The 19229-nt window shown below is 41.3% G+C and overlaps 1 protein-coding gene across 1 annotated transcript in view; it reads right to left on the bottom strand.

Annotated features, from left to right (window-relative positions):
• The window catches only part of LOC109037002 (fatty acyl-CoA reductase wat), a 74606-nt gene extending 55617 nt beyond the window's left edge, over positions 1-18989 (bottom strand). Inside the window, exon 1 of the mRNA XM_019051499.2 lies at positions 18807-18989. The gene's annotated coding sequence lies outside the window, so the exon portion shown is untranslated. The remainder of the gene's footprint in view (positions 1-18806) is intronic.
• Between the last annotated feature and the right edge of the window lie 240 nt (positions 18990-19229).

The raw sequence follows: 19229 nt of genomic DNA, 5'->3' as shown, positions 1-19229 counted from the left end.
TCGGTACAAAAAATTGAAATTCTTTTCACCATGAAATTGCAATATTTCCATATCATTTGGTGAAGGGATGCCGATTTTGAACAATGAAGAAGATGAGTTCCATGCGTAAGAGAGGTAAACAATTCGATAAGCAGAGCACATTACAACTTAATTCTTTATTGTGATTTTGAATAAGAGAAGCCCCTTCAATTAATAAATAGGCAACATACACAACACTCTTATACAAGGCAACAATTTCACTGCTTAATTGCAAGCTGAGCTACTTGGACGATAAGTTCCAATAATGTCTCAGGGCTTTAATGTGTCAAAATCCAGATTTTGAGACATTCCTAGCATCACATCACGCTTAAATTATAACGTCAGATGTAGCCGGTGGCGACTATTGTAAGTTGGCAACACTGTTTTTTCTCTACTTGAATGTTTGTTAAACAATCGATTCTAGGTAAGGTACACTGTCTCACCCAAAATCGGTACATTCAGTGAGTTTAAATGGAGTATTGACAGTGTTGCCGACGTACTGGAATCGCCACTGGTTGCATTTAGACTAATTCCAGTCACATCCGTCCAACTTAGGTCTAGAATGTCCGGAATTTAAATGATTCCGAATCTTGTTCTTACTCTGTAGCCGTTCGCACAGTGAAAAGATATCGCTCGAGACCACGAAACAAGTGACCGGACCCGTTTTCAACCACCCAATTCAGGCATTCATGAGGCGAGTGTGTTACTAACCAGTCCGGAGCAACGCGTCAAGTTCCGCGAGTTAAACGACTGGACCGTAACCTTCAAGCAATTACCCGGAACTTGCGAAAAATCAATAAAAAATCACACTCGTCAGTCTGAATGTCACCGTCGGACTCTCTGCATCTCTCTCCATGAGCGTTCCGAGATAAGTACATCTTCGAAGACGATCCGTTATCAGTGTGAGAGCTGTGATTACTGCATCACTCATATCCCACCCTGCAAAGGGGCCATGCTAGTATTACGTAAGTCATATTGACCGACTTTTTGACCACCCTCCTTCCCTTCTTGTAAGGCACCAAAAATGCAACCTCTAGCCCCCTCTTGAATTACGCAAGACCGGCTTGACCCCCTCCCCAAAAGTATTCGGAAAATAACGGAAAGAGCCTGAAATATAGTCGGGAAAAATGTTTCTCTTGAAGAATATTAATTATTTTTGAAAGGAGGAGCTTCAGCTCTAACTGGTTCGAATTCCTCCTTCCTCCTCTTAAGGACCGTAAGGAAAGCTCAGACCCCATCTTTCCCAAAGTAGCTTACGTAATACTTCAACGGCGCCTCAAGGAGATACCCCTCTCAGTGTTAAAAGCTAGAAAGTCATATTGCCAGAGGATATTAGCTAAATTATTCAGAGCTGCGGTATTTCTTTCTTTTTTTCAATTCTTGAATATTAATCTCCACTATATTTCAACCATTTGCGACTTTCTTTTAAAAAAATTTGTTTCGCAAAATTGCCTACAACATTACCTGGCGATATTATGTTTTAATATGTTTTGGGCTGATTCTATTAAAACAATATTTCCAAGGCATGGTATCAATATTCCCTATTCTGTCTCAAAGTAACGTTGCCTCAACATTGTCTCAATTTGAGAGGCCAATATTGACAGACGATATTGTTCATATTCCATCGCAAGGTGGAATCCCATCAAATGAGAGCACAATATGTGGGGCTTGATATGGAGAAACTTGTGTTAAATTCTAAGAGAGTGCTTGATTATCCGAGAACAGTATACTCATAAAATTTCAATTTTTAATCTCGATTTGTTAAAAAGTGAAGGAGTCTCTTCACGAAAATTTTCCAAATCGCGCATGCGTAGATGATCTTGTGATTTTTCCATAAAAATTTCCACCCGGAGTTTGAATCACTGAAAAATCAATCGAATTCCAGCCTCGAAAGGAGTGATGACGAAAAAGACGAATTACGGTAATGGAACGGGCTCTGGTTGTTCTCTCTGCATCAGTATGAGATTAGCATTATTAATAATCCATGACTCACTGTACTGTCAACCACGTATTGCAGCGATTAAAGAGAATTTAGCTCCTGTTTTTCCTGCCCGATTTTGGTGTAAGGGCATTCAACCAGCCGAACAGTTCCGTTTAGAGCTCACTGACATTTATTTCACAGTCTTTTATCACCCCCTTTTTAAGAACCCTATAAAAACGCGGAAAATTGATGACATCCTTTGTGTTATAGTATCATGAAATTGTAGTTCCTATGTTTGAACTTAAGCCTAGAACAAACGAGAAAACCCATCATACGTACAACTTATTGTTGAAATTCGCACTGTTAAAAATACTTGCCACGGCTCGGAGATGTAACAAATTGAAAACTTTCTCATGAAATGCAGTAAAGTCTAACAAAATTGATTTCAATATGGGAAGCGGTAATGAGATAGCTATATCGAACCTTTCATGCATTAATTTTGTACCATTTTGACGTATTTATGCTGAAAGGAACTATGTCACATGCAGACCCTATGCACATAGTTCTATTTAGCATAAATACGTCCATTTGGAGTATAGATGCCCCAACAATTTTGAAAATGACCCAGACATTTGATTGAGGGGTTGGGTGCAGAAAGGGCATTCCTCAGTTGCGGAGTTTCAGAATCGCCACCGCTAATTTATGTTTTAGAGAAGAAAATATCCGATAAATTTTCTGGATTTTTTTTTTCAGCATTGTAAAATCGTAAAAAAATATTCAGTAAGAGTTTCAACAAATTAAATACATTTATTTCAATCATAAACCGCAACCGCGAAATGCCTCTCCCGCACCCAGCGCTTCAATTATCATTAATCAAATGCGAAGTTTGATTTTTGATTACGGAGATTCGATTCACGATAACATTATCTCGACTTATCTTTCGACGCGCGCTCATTACAAAATTGCTGCCGGACATTAGCGACAAATCCAAAGAGGGAAGGGACAATAAGAAAGACATGTCCAGAGCAAAAAAACTGACCAACAAACTGCAACATTGCCGAGTCGGATTAAGTCATTAAAATTCTGCGGTAAATTTTTGGGAGCGCCTGAAACTAGGGTAATTTCAACTTCAAATGTCAACGAGGGAGACCCACTAACGTCATATTTCGAAATATTCCCTTCTAACTCGCTGAAATATTAAATCTTCGAGTGGGTTTACAGTCGATTATGCCGTTTTTGTCGTGGTGGGCTGCTCCGACAGGTGAATTTTGCATGTCATGTTGCAATGTTCCATCTTCCAACGTCTCCCTTCTCTCCTCGCCGTCTCCCAGTTGTAAGGACTTATCTCTATTCCCACATGAGCCACAGAAAGCATATAATTATATAGAGATTAAGGCTTACGTGAAAATTACGTTAGTGGAGCGACGTCTTGTCTGAACAGTTCTCATCGCCGTTAGGCATTGTTGCAAAAACCTATTTTTTCGTCGCTCCAAATGAGGATCGGATTAGAGTGACGTGACGAGTCGGCAGTGGCGTTGTGTGCTTTGCGATATATCGATTGTTATGCCATTTAAACCTACGGAAAAAGATCGATAGACAGGGCGTTCGCAGCGAACACCTTAAAAATCGATTCTTTACCTTAGGTTTGAATGGCATAACATTCGATACATCGCAATTCACGCCACTGATTTTAGGAAATAAATCTGCACCGGTTACGAGTTACTCCGGTTTGATGGACCTCTGGTTATACTTGAAGCGTTACTTACTATGATTTATGAGGGGTTTCATAATGACAACAAACAAAAGTCCAGTTATGTTTCGGATTGACTGATATCTGGTTGTGCTTGCAACCGCGTTCATCATGATTCATGAGGGCTTAAAATAGGTATTACAGATAAAACATCGGCGAAATTCATCATATGTATCATAAAACTGCGATTGGAGTGGATGCTAGTGAAGGGTTAATGAGTGTGATTAGAGTCGGTTTGTCGATCGATTCACGGGTTGCACGATTCCTCCACGCTTTGAATCTAGTCTTTGAATCGACAACGATTCGACTTATTCACGATGTCGTCGATCGATTTACGGATTGGTCGATCGATTCACGGATTGGTCGATCGATTCACAAGTTTGCCGATCAGTTCACGGAATTGTCGATCGAATCAGAGGGTGTCGATTCGTTCGACATAAATCGATAGGAAAAAAACAACGTGAGCCTATCGACAGCGACTTGATCGATACCGATTCGATCTATAAACTTCGATCGATTCTCGGTATTGTCGATCGATTCACAGGTTTGTCGATCGATTTTCAGGTCTGTCGATCGATTCACAGGTTTGCCGATCAGTTCACGGGTTCGGCAATGGATTAACGGGTCTTTCGATCGAATCACTGGCTTGTAAATCAGAAATTAGTTCATGGATTTATCGCCCGATTTAGAGTACCTATATTGAGAGAGTATGGCCACTGAAATTACCACCTCTGATTGGCTCAGCCATCTTAGGCTAAACGGAGCCCTTAGGACCCAAAAATGGCGGACGCCATAAATTAATGTAATGCAAAATGACTCAAAATGTAGTTTTCTTTGCTTATCGTAACGAGAAATTTACTCAAATGCACCATTGCGACATCTTTACATATTTTTAAGGCTAATCGTGTGCAATTTTTGAGAAAAATTATCTTAGATGTAGTAAGGTTGGCAGCAAGTGCGGTTGGTGATAACCGTCAAAAGTTGGCAATGACCCCCCTCCCATCCACAAAATCCAAAACAAAGCACCGCCATTTTTGGGCGTCCTAAGCCTCTCCATGGGGCCCAGTGGCCATACTCTCTCAATATAGGTACTCTAGCCCGATTCACAGATTTTTCGGTCAATTTCACGGGTTTGTCGAACGGTCAACGGTTGTCGATTGAATCGATGTCGATCGAATCACGAAGGTCTGTTCACATTTTTTTTCAATCGATTCAAGTCGATCGAATCGATACCGTTTTCGGCTGATTTGTCGATCGGATCGGTGTCGATTTTTTAACAGATTTAACGGCTCTTTTGATGTGGCTGTGGAGTAAAGATGAATGCCAGTCCAATTGTCTGGAGAAAATGTATGAAATACACTACATACAGTAAAACAGTGAAAGAACACTTAAGTTATCAATTTTCTCTTTCTCTCAGATCCCGGCCGCCACCATGTAGGACTCAGGGTTTTTATCGTTATTTCTTATAAAATTGTTATTGTTTCCGACTGAAAATGACTCAGTTTTGAGTCGAAACCTCTCGGGTTTCATTAATTGTGTATTTTTAGCCTTGTTTCCCGTTTTTTCATCCTTGTTTTTCCACTGTTATCATTGTCTTGGGCTGCTCTTAAAAATTTGTATCTACAGTAAAACAATCTGTGTCAAATCCGTACCCTCCGATCAATTCACGGGTTCCACGATCTATCCACGCTCAGAATCTACACTCTCCGTATATTCTCGCAATGCATTCCCAGTGCATTCCGAACGAATCGGTAGCAGCGCTGATGGCGAATGCGCTTGTGGCGATGCACGGCGGGCGGCGCGTGGCGCTAGGCGTACGCACGCCGTGCCGCGCCGCTCGGCCGTGGCCCGCGCGGGGTCATTAAACTGAGTCACTGGGTGAAGTCAGAAGGCACGGGATGGGAGACCGATAGACGGCACGGCACAGTCGGAGCCATAGCCAGGAAGAAAGGGAAATAGTGAGAGTGCTCGCGCCGCGACGCCGATGCCGACGCTCTCGCGTAATGGATGATCGTGCTCATCCGTGAGCGCGCTCGGGTTACGCCGCGCCGCCGGGGGGCTCAGGGGGGAGGGGGAGGGGCCGGAAGGGGGGGATGAGGAAGGAGGTCCGCTTTCGACCTCGTTCAAGGCCGCCGATTCACTCATCTTCCCTGTTGCCCGATTCCGATTCCCAGACCATTGTTTCGGCTGTGATGTCACCGTGAAAACTGGCCGGCTCTCATTACGCTCATTTAGCGAATTTCATTAATGTTCGGGCGCGGGTGTGGATAATTCGGGAAAGTTCCAGCACGAGTGCTGTGGAAGGTGATAAGTAGCTCTGCCGCGGTGATAAGCGTAGCTGGGACTGGGGGGGGGGGGGGGGACTAGCGCCCTAGCCTCCCCCCCCCCCCCAGATTCTACCGGGCTTGGGAATTTTGGGGAATAATTCCTTCGCACTTATGTGCAATTTTGAAAAAGAATTTTTCATTACATCTTCCATTTGGGACGGCTCAAAATTGCGCCTGGCGCCTCAAATAAGATTATTTCCATAGAGCACTACTGAGATCTGAATTAGTCTCCACACTTAATTTATATCACCTTTGTTTACACAGCGCTTTGGTGTGTACGCTTTTTTTTTTTAGATCAGCGTGAGAATAGAAAGTATTTTCCTTTCTGCTGCGTTTCAAAGTACGATAGGAATTCTTATAGCCGGCCAAATAAGGCTACAGAAAATCATATAGCTGGCTGTAGAATGCGGAGAAAATCATACGGCCGGGCTATACGAAGCGATAAAGAATTATGCAGCCGGGCTATAGTTCCTATCGCCGGGCTTTACACTTTATCGCCTGGCTGTTGCTTTTTCGCCATCGATTATAAAAGGCTAAGTATAAGAAATTCTGTAGAAATTCGTGTGCTTTGGAAATCATTAAGTTTGATACGGAACCACCTCAATATTTACAAAACACACATTATATTTTCCTTTATAATACATATTATTATTTTTCATCAATTAAAATGAGAATAATCCATACAGGGTGTGCAACGATTTCAAAATCATGAGTTGAATAACGCCGACTCCGCCAGATTAAATATTAGAGCCTAACACAAAGTGGAGCGGCGACGCACTGGCGCCTACAAACCTAACATGGATACTTCACGCATTGCGCAACGCGTGAAGTATCCCTGTTAGGTTTGTAGGCGCCAATGCGCGTTTCGCGCTGGCTGCCCGCCTGCCGCACCGCAGTGTGCCACGGCGCTTGAAGCAACTATTTCACACCAGCAGGCTGATTATTTACTTTCATAGATCTCGGCTATAGATCTGCAAATCTCATCTATCGCGCATCTATGATCAAACTATTTGTGATTCTACACTGTGATTCTATCCGATGGATGAGCGATAGATCAGCAGAATTGGAATACAGTGTTGAACGATTGCTTTGAAATGAAAATAATCGTTCTGACCAATCAGACACCTTGATTCACCGAGTGAAGAAGAAGAAGCGCGTAGGAAACCTAACCTCCAAATAGATCATTTATCGTGTTTTACTCAACTCCGTCTTATCAGCTACCGTGGCGCAGTGGATAGCGGCGTCGATATTCAGTCGCTACCAATCCGAGCGATGGTGGGTTCGAATCCCGCCGCGGCAGCACCAGTCGGCCAATCAGAAGCACAGTTTTAATAGATGTCACCGCATCTACTGCCTTAGGGCCGGGGGATCCGCATCTATCAGTGGATCTATAGCTGGATCTATTGAAATTAGTTCTGAATCGCTCGGAATCTCTGTCTCATAGATCCGCAGCCCGCATCCATCAAGGTCAATAGATGAGGGAAGTAAATAATCAGCCTGCAGAGGTACTGCACAATATCATACGAAACTGAAGGCGCTGTAATCTATTAGTAATGGCAGGCATCCATCAAAAGTACGGAGCTTTCCTCGCAAAATAAATCAAGATACCACCGCCCAAAAAGAGAGCAGTATTCCAAAAACTCACTAAGTCCTAGCATCCGTAATTAGTAACGTTTAGCATACACTTTATCGCCTGGATGTTGCTTAATCGCCATCGGCTGTAAAAGGCTATAAGAAATTATGTTGCCGGCTATAGAAGCTATTGGAAATCTTACAGCCGGCTGTAGGTCTATGGTATTTTGGAACACAGATTCTACTGCCAATTTTTACTAGGGTGGTCGGAGTTTGCCTCTCAAAAACTGCACTCATGCGCCTTGTCCTTTAAGCCCCTCAAATGAAGAAAAACTAAAGACACAGTTTTCCGCATACCGTGCGCTTTTTCTCGTTGTTGCCTGGAACTGCTCTACTCCAGTCACGAGAAGGCACAGAATTCCGGAGAATGGTAACGTGTGAAAAACGCGGATAGTTATGGAGCAAGCCCATAAGACGCCATATAATTGAGCGGACGACGTTGTAGTCGGCAAGTAAATGTTATTTTTAGGCACTGCGCTTTTCCTTAACAGGGCGGAGGAAAATTGTCACAAACCGGAAAAAACCTTTTTCCTCGCCGGGTTACATTCCTTCGATAGTCTCCAGGATATTTCGACCCTAGTATAATCGTTTTCACGAGAGAGACGTTAGGAGGAGGAAGGTCGAGATTGGGCTACGAATCGTTGGAGCTGAGAAGTGAAGAACAACCGGTTTCTATGGATTAGCGTTAGGCATGGAAAATACCTAGTTGCCTCCGTAACTGGCAACTGAGCCAGCCGTTGTTTCTACCTATGAACATCCACTGCGGACGTATTAAGAGCGATGATGCAATACGCATTCGGTGGACGTAACGATGCCGCAGAGTAGTGCGAGTGCGTGCGCTCTCCTCCCGCTGGCTACCAGAGTTCGCTGGACTCGAATCATTCGTTGTCATCCAGTGGCTGAAATTCATCACCTCTTATGGACAACGCGTAATAGACAACCAACTAGAGGGGCTTGGACGTTTGGAGGACGAGGCATAAGTGCAGTTTTCGTGATTTCGACTTTCGAGAAATACGTGTTTGAAGCTACGAAATTACATGGATCCTTATGGCGAAAAAGAAAGTTCAAACTGACTTTTTGATGCTTAAAAATTGTAAGTTTTGAGCGAAATTTTCACAGTTCATGCATAAGGACTAGTTTTACGTGATTTAATTAATATTTCAATTTTTTCAAAAACTGCACTCATGCGCCTTGTCCTCCAAGCCCCTCACTTGAAGCTCACCTCTCAGTCCTCTCACCATACACCAGAGACAAAAAGAGACCCTCCGTCGGCACATTGGCAATGCTGAAAGCTTTTACTTTCGGAACTCCAAAATTAAATAGTAGACCTACCCACTACGTGTATTTTCAACAACGTGTATCGAGCACTTCGTTTTAGACACAAGCCGAAGTTTCTCACACCTATTTGGCTCACGAGTCACGATGTCATCCGAAGTTCATCATCCATCTGGTAGGTAGGTTGACAGCCGAAAATAGGGCGATGACTGTTTAGTTACTCCCTTAATTTTTTCCATAAGTGTTGAATCCGCGAAAGTAAAAGTTTCAAACCGTCGCCAAAAGGCCAGTGGAGGGCTTCTCTTTGACTATGCCCAAAACGCAGTAACGCACTCTCTCATTGCCTGCGGGGTGGCGCAAGGGAGAAGGGGGGTCGAGGGGAGCGTTACGCCATTCTTTTTACATGTTATAGGATAGGGACCTCCGGCATAAAAGCGTTTCGAAGGAGAGTGGATCTCAAGAAGATGGCCCTTTCAGGGATGTTCGATTATTTAACTGTCTAGGACTGATTGCACTGATCTGAGGAGGTTCGTCGAGCAGCTTTACAACCTCCGAACCGTCTGAACGCGCCGTAAGTGTGCCATTTCACGATAATACCACTATTCGATCACGTGAGAGCTCATATTGCCTACACTAACAATTGTAGGCGTTTACCAATACGTTAGAAGTCTCTACATTCGGTAAAAGGATATTTTTTTTGGTTTTTCGATTATGCGTGACGTTAGGGTTGGGGGGGAGGGGGGTTGCCTATATTAAAAATTGAAGACTGACTTGGCGTTAAAAGGATTTCTCCCTGTCTGGTAGAAAGCTTTTTACTATGGAAACACTTAATATTATTAAACTGTAAATGATAACCATTTCTCAGTATGGAAATTCACTGCAGGAATAAACCGAAGATCATATTGAAAGTGTAAACTTAATCGAGTCATATTTTTGATCTCCTCTACTTAAACCGCCCATTTCTAAATAAAATCGGTTTTTAAGAGCTCGAGCTCATAAGTTACCTATTTAAAAAAACTCATACGTATAAGATGCAGAAATATCTTCCGTCACATTACAGAATTGGATCCAAGCAATAACAATACATTAAATAACGTCTTTTAACGTGTGGAAACATAGGTACACATCACTTTTTTGCAATGGAGCATGAATGCGGATAATAGAAGTAGCGAAGAGGAAAGAAAGTAAAACGAACCAGGAAATTGAGCCCAAACGGACCAAGCAAGAGGGGAAGTGTAACGAAGGAACGCAAAGGTGCCGGAAAACAGCAGAGCGTGAAACATTCTAAGCGGGCAGCGAATTTCACGCAATAGAATCTCGATAATGCGTCGAGCGCGCCGCGATGCAGTTTGAAAGCTTGATTCATTGCGATTTTCGACGCTTCTTTGAATCGTTTTGGTGCACGGCCGCGCATGATGCAATAATGGTACGAAACGAAAGAGAAACGCAAGGCAGCCCCGCGTCATTGCAGAGCATTATTGCATTGCGAACGGAGTGCAACAATAATTTGCGAAAGATCAAACCGATTACACGCGACGTTGGAATTAAATTTTGCTGATTGCATCAATTCTATTTGGGCTGTTTTTTGCAATATGGAACGACAATATCTGGTTTATTTCAGAGAAAACATATGTGCGCTTATTTCCTCTATGCAGGTAAGTGTTTTTATCATTGAGCTAGAAATTTTAGTTCCGGAAGGACAGCTATTCCGGGTGCCATCCGTGTCGGTAATTTTGGATAGCCCCCAAGGTCTTATAATCGAAAGTTTCGGTCACTACCACCGTGCGGAAAAAAAACGCCGCGAGAAAATATATTTTACTATTTTATTGCTGTTTTATTGATTTAACGAGTCCTTTTTATTTACCAATTTTTGGTTTTTAAATAATATTTATGATTTAATGTGCTCGGTATTAGATGACCTGACAAATAGGACTATGCTCTATATCCTTGTCGCTAGTAGGAAAAGGAGGAGAAGAAGAAGAAGAAGAAGAAGAAGAAGAGGAGGAAGATAATTTCAATATTGCCGAATTTCCGCCGATAAAATATTGATTTCTATGAAGAGATTATGAATGTTTTTCCTCGAAGTTTTGAGACGTTTTACACTTGATAACAAATAAAATTTGCAGAAAACTTCGAATGAAAACAATCTAAATTTCCCAGAAAGTTTGAACTTAATCACAGGAAGTTTGACAACCTCTAAAAGCTCATTGACCACGTCGTGCGTTGCGTCGGGAGTGGACTCGAGCGTGGGAGTTGAAACACCACGCACCGTACGCACGCGTTCGCTGACCGCGCCGCATTGCCTAATGGACAAACATTTTGAAGGATTTTGAGAGTCTTTTCCTCGAGAAGGTAACCCATTTTATAAAGGGTATTATTAAAAAAACCATGAAAGGGTGGTGATGTCAGGTTTTTTTAGTCATATTTTCAGCCCTCACATTCCCCTCCACCTTGTGAGTACGCTGAGCCCTCGATAAAAATGGCATTAGCTTTGGGTCCAACTTCTTCTCCATCCCTTTCAATACTTTCAGCTCACAATTTTTACCTGACGATGGATTCAACAGGATCTACCATTCCGCTCTTCCCTTCCCTTTCCTTATCCTATCGTCTGGTGAATTTTAAGTACCTCTAGAACCCCCCCTCCCGCCCCCTGCCCTCGCTTCCTTCCTTTGTAGGGAGTTCACACTATTTACGTTTGGCTACTGATGTTTTTTTTTTTTTTCAGATTTTTTTGTGAGATGAAAATAATAAAAATATACTATGTATATCTAATGATTCAATGTCCAATTTTCAATATTCAATGTCCTTAGATTGTCTGTTTATGACCGTCAAGCGGCCCTTCGAGACCACGGACAGCCATTTGGAGATGGAGCTTGTAATGGAAAGGAGGACCAAAAACCCTTTAAACTCAATTATCGATTGATAAAAAAAATAATTTTTCTTTAATAACTAAAAAGACGTTTCTCTATGTTTGCGATAAAAATACGTGACCGCTGATTTACTTGGCAAATACGCATCATTTGTCTACAGTCATCAGCGCAGGTGAGGAAAATGCCATTGCTGGAATGAATGAATAATCTGTCCCGTGAGTATCCACTAATAGCGTGACCATACGTAGCAACCTTTTAAAGCTGCGATGCACATAATTCTAATTATCATTCTTGGACGAGTTTCGAACTTATTTGGTTGAAACGAATTGAACAAATCTCATTATCAAACGTTGCATTTCAATTTGTTAGCTAGCAAAGGTTGTTTTATCGAGGAGCTTTTGTCTTTGCACTTTTTCTCGAAAGTTGTTATACTCATGTCCTGATCAAATTCCATTTTAACAGGTACAATTTTGCATCGAAATGAGTTGAACTTTTACGACTAAACGTAGAATACTGCTGATGCATGGTGCGACTCGATCAGGGTGCATTTAAGATGTGCATTTTTTGACATGTAAATGATTTTACGGTCGTGAATTTCTTTTTAAAATTGTTTGTTCTATCTGAATGCAAATTGTTGTCAGAGGAATGCCAGGTTTCATTTTTTCCCGGAGCATGGGTGGAAACATGTTTCTCCTAGTCCATTTAAAAACTGGCCTAATTGCACTGCTTGAGTATAAGATGTTCTCGCAATCTAAGGAAATCTTAACTGAAGAAAGGTAAAATGACCGGAGAGTGGATTTTCCTCTCGATTATCAAAAAGAAAAAAAGAGACTTGTGGAAAAAAACGCAAGGCTCCAGTTGTAATCAGAATGCGGACGAACTAGTTATTAGCGCTGATCAAGGGTAAAATAAACTGGACAAGTGGTCTATTATTTTATGCTAATAGAATGTACGTGGATGTAGGAGAAAAATACGTATTCACGTATTGATTTCACCATGCCGTCAAAATTGATCTGAAGGGTCCTGTTCAAAGAAAATATGAGGAATTGAGAGGGTTATATAAAATAGATACGATTTTTGAATATTACTTTGAGAACATCAAGATAATGACAAATGCACAGTTCAATATATATTTTGCGTACAGTGGCGTAACGGACTTCCGCTGGGCCCCCCTGCAAAATTTTTTCTAGCCCCCCCCCCCCCCCCATGTCGATAAAATTCCAAAATCGTCCCCCCTCCCGCCCCTCTACTTCCCTCACCCCTTCCCGTTTTTTGACCCGAGAAATTTCAAATCACGGACTTGACTTGGAATGCCTCTCCCCTCACTGTCCCGGATCCCGTACCCGATTAAATGGGGCCCCTAAAGGATCAAGGATCTAAAGGGTGGCGGGGGCCCAACCCAGGCCCAAGGATCTACAAAAGGGCCCATGCAGGCCCAAGAATCGAAGGGCCTAGTGGGCCCTTTAGATTCATGGGTCACCCAAAGCCCGAAATACCTACGAAAAGTGACAAAATAGAGAAAAATTTTAGTAATCAATGAGTGGACATTGGAAGGCAGGGGCCCTTCAGCAAAAAAAAAGTTAGGAACAGTCCAAAAGAAGTATGTAAAACCCTGAGCTAACAATAAAAATCAGCGGAAGAAGCCCCATCTCGGTAAGTAAAGGCCCAAAGTTTGAAACCAAAGCTAAGCGTCAAAGAGACAGAGAAAAACAAAATTTCGGCGGCCGAGGGCCTGGAGGGCCCCCTAGGCGCTTGGGCCCCCCTGCATAGCAGGGTCTGCGGGGGCGCCCGTTACGCCACTGTTTGCGTAGTCCGTACATTAAATTTTCAAACTTCCCGCGTCTCAGCGACTGACAAGGATGCTTTGATGACGCCACAGTGATGAGAAAAAATCTAATTTACATAAACAAACGATTTAGGAAACTTTAAGTCTACATCTTTCTTAAAAAGAAAAATGGTTTGTGTCATCCCCTAGTTTTTCCCAAAACTTTGACTCCTTTGTAATATTCTCTTGGTCATGTAGTACAAGCGCATGGATTTCTCTCAACTGATAAAATGATAACTTAGAAGTATGTATGAAAAAAATATACCAATGTATCCGTATTGATCCATCCTGAACCTGTTCCTTCCTCTTTTTATCATTTATACGTTTATTTATTTACTTTTTGTTCCTTTTTTTGTGAGGCACAAGACTCAAGGTGATTTTAATGTACTCAAGACATTTTTTCACCATCTGTGGGTCGATAGTATGTATGGCACTACAGTGAAAAAGTACAGTGTGATTAAATGAGCTAGAATGAAAATTATGCTCGGCAGTAAAGAAGCAATGAAAAATAATTAGTGGTATCATCTTTAGCGTATGGGTGAGTTAAGAACTGACAAGAGACAGTGACAGAAATTCACAATATCGTAGCCCCTATGACGGAAGGGCGTATCTCAATATCCACATGAGCCTCACTTTACAAATGAATTATTGCTTTTTAGGGCTCGTGCAGAAATCTAGATACGCCCTTATGTCAGAGAAGCGACTATATGTGATCGTCTAAAAGAAAAAAGATGCTGGATAAACATTTTCAGCACTTGAAACGAAATTGGTCAAATCGGATAGATAATTGAAGTTTGAGAATTTGATGACAGAGAACTCTCTCTAGTACCTCATTGAATATGCTGTTGGTGGTCAAGTTCATTTTATTTTTGTGCCGATAAAAGACGTAATGCACATTATAGACCGGAAATCTCAGACTAGACCATCGAAATGTCTGGGTGGATCTTCGAATAACTTCACCTTGAGACAGATTTTTGCATATGGAAAATTTCAAAGCTATTGGAACTATAGTTTTGTTTAAAATTCATGCAGAGCATTCTTCATCCCTATTGTTTGCAAAGCGCTACTCCGACTTTCGGTATCAATAACTTAATATTTGCATTAAGTCACGCAGCAAAGTCTTAAAAAGAAGCGGGGGAATCATAACTTTGAAATGCGCTTTAATTCTAAAATTGACTCGCATGTGAAAGCATTGTTTTATATTTTTCGCACAAAATTCTGAAAGTTATGTTGAAGTTTTCTCGTAGACTTTTTTTTACAACCCTTATCGTCACAGACGATCAGATTTTTTTAAAAAGAGACCAAATTCAAAAATACACCGCAGAAAAAGTTTGAAAATTGTATCGATAGCTGAAAATCGAAAAACTTATACTTTCAATTGCGACGCCGTAAATATCCACCCATATTTATATATATTTTATTGGAAAAAACTAACTACCGGGGTTTCTTTTTTTTTTTTTTTTTTTTTTTTTTTTAAAAAAAAGAAAATTCTATGAATTTTTCCAGGTCATTTAACATTCACAGAAAATTACGAGGATATATTTTGTTTAGCTCCCTTTTAAAGGAAATAAAATATAATTAAACATTTTGAAACGTTATGCAATAGAGATACGCATTTCTCAACTTTATCCATCAATATCAGGCAAATATATTAGTTTTTTATATTCGTACATAATGTGTGATAATATTAATGGATATTGATCAAACTCCCGTATACGGTCTAGTTCGGCGCTTTTTTCACAAAACAACATAACTACTTTTCAATATTGCCGAATTTTCCCGCGAAAATTGCATATTTACCAGGAAAATTTCGGGTATTTCTAACTGAAACTTTCAGGATTTCTCCTCTTCATCTCGTGCAAAAGTCAGTCAAAATTTCACCAAAAATTTCGCACGTTTATTTTCGTAAAAAATTAAATTGTCTGGATCAATTTTGCAACCTTGGATTACGTTCCTTCGTGCGGGAAACGACTATTAGTCCGATGCATTTCTATTACAGATTTGTTCTGGTACTTATTATAGTTAAAAAATTTTGGCTCTAATGAGCCTGTTGCATGCAAGAGATACAGCCGCGCGAATAGACTTTTTAGAGGTTAAATGACACGAAAATTACGATGGTCACATTAAAAAAGTCTGAAATACACTCCTTACTGCGCAATTTGCGTTGTTAGGAACGCGCTTTTTCAAATTTCCCGCGTCTGGGGGCAGTTTTCTAATCACCGGAAACGAGCAAACGGCGGGCTCGGTGATTTCCGGAAGATGCCGAGTCGTTGTTTTTGTTATTTTTTCCTTCAGTTTGTTTACAAACCCAACGTGATCTCCTACAGTGGTCCATATACGCTTTGTGCGGTAACCAAATCGATCAACTTTTAAATATCCAACGCAATCCTTCTACATTTCATTTCACGATGTCACGAGCTCCGATTTTTAGGTTATGTTGTCAGTTTTAGTTGACCGGAAATAGCCGCGAGTTGCCGTTAATTGTTTCCGTTAGAAAACTGCCCCCAGACGCGGGAAATTTGAAAAAGCGCGTTCCTAACAACACAAATTGCGCAGTAAGGAGTGTATTTCAGACTTTTTTAATGTGACCATCGTAATTTTCGTGTCATTTAACCTCTAAAGAGTCTATTCGCACGGCTGTATCTCTTGCATGCAACAGGTCCATTGTAATTTTTGGAATTTCTCAGCTTTGAAATATCCGCGGGATGGTGTTGACCCAGCACCATTTTTTTTTTTTTTTTTTTTTTTTTTTTTTTTTTTGGTATCTTTTCTCGTTTCTATTACAAATGGATTGCATTTCGCAAAAAGAAACCAGAAGCATTGCCGAGTAGAATCAAATAAGATTTGTCTTGGGCATGTTTTTTAAACCCGTGACTTTAGTTATTTTACAACTTCAAGCATGTTTTCTGAAGTCTCATCTCATGCCGTCGATTTACTAGTGGGTCAACTATCTTCGTTATCAAAGTACTTTTTTTGCTCTTTAATCTGGAAGTTCAATTTATTTGTCCTTTCCCCGGAAGGACAATCCACAGGCTTGTTTTCTATCAATAGTGCGATAATAACCGTTTTAAGTTTTTTTGCACTCATAGAGCTATATACTTGTAGAAGAATAATAACAAACTATCCTTCACAAGGGGTTTTTTTTTTTTTTTTCCTTTTCAAAATTCGCCCCCACATTCTACGTCGCTTTTAGCAATTTGCGCCTCATTTTTCTCTAAAAAAAGCCGGAAATGTAATTAAAACTGCTTAATTTTAATTATTCTCTTTAGAACTAACTTTGACGATGTGGTAGACACACCTTTTTTTAAGAATTTCTACAGATTATGCTCTTTTTAAAGTCCCAAATTGTCATTTTAAATGGTTACGGATACAGGAACTCAGAAACGGTACACAAACGGGCTACGGTTAGGACGAAGAGGCATTCGTAAATATAATGTATGCACGGCCGAATTATAAAAGAACAGAATTCAATGGGGCATAAACTGCTAAGTTATAAGCATAGCTTCCTAGTGCCACTTTTATACATATTCCCAGCTAAAGGTACACCACACGTCCGCAACCGTTTTCAAATAAATAATGAACTACTTTTATTTTAAGTAACCGCATTAAATAATTAGGGAAACTCTTAGATGTGCGTTCTTAACCCCGCTTGACCGTTCGAACGTTTTAGGTGCCTTTTCACACACATAAGAAAGAAAACAAAAGGTAAATTTATCGAAAATGTGGTCACATCACCTTAAAATACATATTTAAAAGGACGATAAGAAAAAAATAAGGTTAGATATTAACGAATAAATATTAACACGAATAAATTGCTATGTATTTTCTTTTTTTTTTAATTAAAACTTCAGACGAAAAGAGACTCACGTCTCTAAAAGCAACATGAACAACATAACAAGATGGCGCTCCTTCTGCCAATCTCGAACAAAGCTCTTCTTTTCCGTCGGTGTCCTACCCCAACAACTACGTCTCCCTTTTTTTTTTAATTCCAACCATTTGTTGATCGATAACATCACAGTAAAGTGGGCGAATCTTATCGAACAAGCGCACCGATTTTGGATGCTTCGCATTTTGTCCGTACTTCCGTAGACCTGCCCGCCCATCGCCGCGTCAAGCTGGGCTACGATACCGGCGTACGGGTACGGTACGGCCGGCTACGTGCGGACAAAACGGTGTTTATTGGCATGGTGATCGGGCATATCACGCATGTGGTTGAAATTCTGGATTTGAGGTTGCGATCTCCGAGCGTATCACACAAAAATACCAAAATTCGAGAGTTTGCAAGTGATTTATGATTTAATAAGGTTGGTATACGGTAAGGACATCTGGATGTCGTTAAACTAGAAACTCATAAAAAACGGTCCCACTTTTCTGTTTCACGCGGATTTTATTTCCTCTGCTCGCCTACGCGTGTGATCGTCACGATAAACGCAACAACAATGTACACAAAGTTCATAAGTGCTGCCCCTTAACCGGACGCACTGATGTGAAAAAAAGGGGTCGGTACAGGACGCGAATTCGCAGCCAGGCTGCTTGACGCCAAAGACGTCATATTTCACTTATTTGGAGAATATAACTGAAACATATCAGTTAGGTACAGTTGAGTGAGAATTTCAGCCAGAATTGGCCGTATTAGAATTGCAAGATGAGGTTCTGAAGCGTTAAGTTGCGCATTGAGTCCCAGTACAGGCTACGGTCAGGCCATTCAGCTGGGTTTAGGCCAAACTTCTTATATTAAATGGCAAACACCTGCCTAACGGGTTTGGATCATGAATACGCGTAAAAATTTTGTCACACATTCAAAAAACAACAAAATGTCGATTTATCCCATTTGAGGGCTAAAAGTCGACAGCCAGTGGTAACAGAGCCACAAATATTTGCTTCTTACTCTGCCTGATGCTAAGATTGTGCGACTTCACCCTTTGCAATAAAACTACTGTTATCGTGCAAAAATATGAAATTTACATGGTAATTTTTGTCTTAAATTTACAATTTTTAGCGTACGAAATAGAAAATATTTATAGATGGCCATAGGTTTTTCTTCCAAGACAAGAGAAGTTGCACAATCTTAGCATCATTGCATTGCTCTTGGTTCCTTTTTGCTAAATGCAGTCCAAATAAAGTGAAATGTTTTTTTTCCCGATCGATAAAGAAAAAACCCCCAAAAATCCATAAAAGAGTACCGTACCTGCTCGTTAAGGTCACAACCAGGAAGCACAGGTAAGAAATCCAAAAAATCCTTGGCACACACAGCACTGATAAAACCCACGTGAGAACTCACGGAGACGAACGAGAGGCGCGCACGGACACGGGTTCGGGGTGGCTGGCGAGCTCGAGAGGATCGGTTCAACTGATCGCTGGACGTCGCGGCGGATTCGACGCGGCTCCGACGGCGATTTGACCTCCACCCCCGCCCTCCCCCCCCCCCCCCCCAGGGCAGGAGGACCCGCGCCCTGGACCGGCCCGGCCGCGAAAAGCTCGGGAAACCCGGAAAACTATCCGGTTGTTGAGAACTCGATCCGAAAACTAGAGACATCCAGTGCGAGGCCGCGCGTTCGGACCAGCCCGCGCCGGGGAAATGAACGTAATTCGTCATTTCCTAAGACGAAAG

Source organism: Bemisia tabaci, chromosome 2, assembly GCF_918797505.1.
Source record: "Bemisia tabaci chromosome 2, PGI_BMITA_v3".
In the NCBI taxonomy this organism is placed as follows: domain Eukaryota; kingdom Metazoa; phylum Arthropoda; class Insecta; order Hemiptera; family Aleyrodidae; genus Bemisia; species Bemisia tabaci.
This window is presented reverse-complemented; position numbering and strand designations above follow the sequence as displayed.